The sequence below is a fragment of the Gavialis gangeticus genome, unplaced genomic scaffold, assembly GCF_001723915.1.
Source record: "Gavialis gangeticus isolate Ggan-Ray unplaced genomic scaffold, GavGan_comp1, whole genome shotgun sequence".
NCBI lineage: Eukaryota > Metazoa > Chordata > Crocodylia > Gavialidae > Gavialis > Gavialis gangeticus.
This window is the reverse complement of record NW_017728993.1, coordinates 69,133,345-69,135,292: the sequence shown is the minus strand read 5'-3', so window position 1 is coordinate 69,135,292 and position 1,948 is coordinate 69,133,345. Positions and strand designations below refer to the sequence as shown.

The 1,948-nt window shown below is 45.2% G+C and overlaps 1 protein-coding gene across 4 annotated transcripts in view; it reads right to left on the bottom strand.

Annotated features, from left to right (window-relative positions):
• LOC109287038 (dimethylaniline monooxygenase [N-oxide-forming] 5-like) overlaps positions 1-1,948 on the bottom strand; it is a 128,946-nt gene that overhangs the window by 44,178 nt on the left and 82,820 nt on the right. The gene's annotated exons all lie outside the window — the stretch shown is intronic.

The window sequence follows — 1,948 nt, the reverse complement described above, 5'->3', positions numbered from 1 at the left end:
AGGCAGAGAAGTGATGGTGGGACCCCCCCATGGTCCCCTCCCCACTTCTCCAGCCCCCTAACCCCTTTCTTACAGGCACTGGAGCCCTGGTGCTGCAGCACTGTCTGCCAGGCCGTGCATTTCAGCACCAGGGCAAGGGGCCAACCACAGAGATGCTCTGGCAGCCATTGCATAGGAGCTCTCAGTTGCATCTGCAGTAAGATGTTTCTGGATAGTGGTGTTCACAATTTCTCTTCCTTTGTTACATGCATTCAGAATGTCTATAATGAAATATCTTTCGGCACAATATCTCCCATAGAAACTATACAAGTGGCAACTTTTGAACTGTTCTTGTAGCAACTTGACATCACTGTAATCTCATTTCAGTCATGTTCTTTGTCTCTCATTATGACTGGAAGATGTTGTATTGATCCCAAACGTTTGATTTACCATCTCAGTTAGGGGACCTCTTTCATTGTAGTTCAGCTCCTGTTGTTGTCTAGTTGATTCATCGCATGTTATGTTTACTATGTCACTGGCAATTTTGCCAATCTTGTTAACATGTTCTATTGCTACTCCAGGGATTGTGAACCTTTTTAAATAAGCGTACCCCTGGCAGCCAGATGCAGAGCAGGGAGGGAGGGGGGTATGGCGTGCAGCCAGATGCGCAATGGCAGCAGTGTGGGGTGGTGGATGGTGGCAGCAGCAGCTGCTGCCATGTATAAGCTTCCCCCCTCATTCCCACATCCAACCAGCTGGGCAGTGCCTGTGCAGCCCGCAGAGGGGTGCCACTGCCCTCGGCCCACCCTGTCCCTGCTCCAGGGAAGTGGCAGTGCAGGGTGGTGGCTGGTGGCACTCTGTCCCTTCCTGCCTGCATGTATTTCATAGGGCCTTCCCTCATATCCCCGGTTGAAAAACCCCTGTGCTAGTTGGCTGAAATGTTTACAATGGGAGATTAGTTATTTTGACCCCCTAATCCTCCTTCCACAAATTCAGCATACACTAGAGGAGCAAAATTCACTAAATCCTTCATACATTCAAGATATACTGGCCCCCATCTCATGTAATTAGTATGATCATGCACAGCTATCAGCGAAAGCATTTCTTCAAGACATGTAAATTTTCATACCAGTTTCCTTCTGGTTCAGCCCTGATGAAGCACAACAGAGTATTGACTGCTTCCAAATAGTTCATCCAGTACTTGAATGTACCTTGATGGAAGCATTCTTCCACAAATTCTTGAAGCAGTGTGACAAGACAATCGTTGGCAGATTAATAGTTCTTTCACTGTATTCCTTCCCATTTTGCAGAGATCATTTCTGAATGCAACAGATATGCTACTGGAAAGTTGCTCAATGACATCATCATCTAATTATTTGCTTGAACTGGACAACTGCACAGTGAATTCATTTATCAAAATATGCCATACTGCTTTGAATGTCATCTTATGTGCTCTGATAGCATAACTGCACAATTTTCCTTTTATTATGTTGATGACAATGTTTTCTGAAAATAATCCACTTTCTGTCCAACAGTCTTCAAGTTCTGAAGTGGCAAAATGCTGACCAACTGCTGATAAATAAACCATGATGATATGGAAACCTCCAAGCTGAATGCCTTCAATCTCTTCTGGCCAAGCCCATACAAGTTCATTCACTTTGCAATACAATGCTTGATCAAATGTTATGACTGTGTGCTATTCTCCCAGGCTTTGTGCAATTGTTTTACATTGCATGATATCAATCCATATTGTGTCATACTCAGAGGCTGGTGTAGACAATATGGGACATAATTTGACAGTGGATGGGTGGTGAAGTATCATCCAAAAGAAACTTGTTAAATATCCAGGGGTCTAAAAACAGTAAAGTTTAAAAAAGCGATGCAGGGCATGGTCCCCGACTGTGCCCTGAGGCAACTGGAGGCTGGGTCCTCCATAGAGACGCTCTGGCTGCCAGAGCCGCCAGCCCCC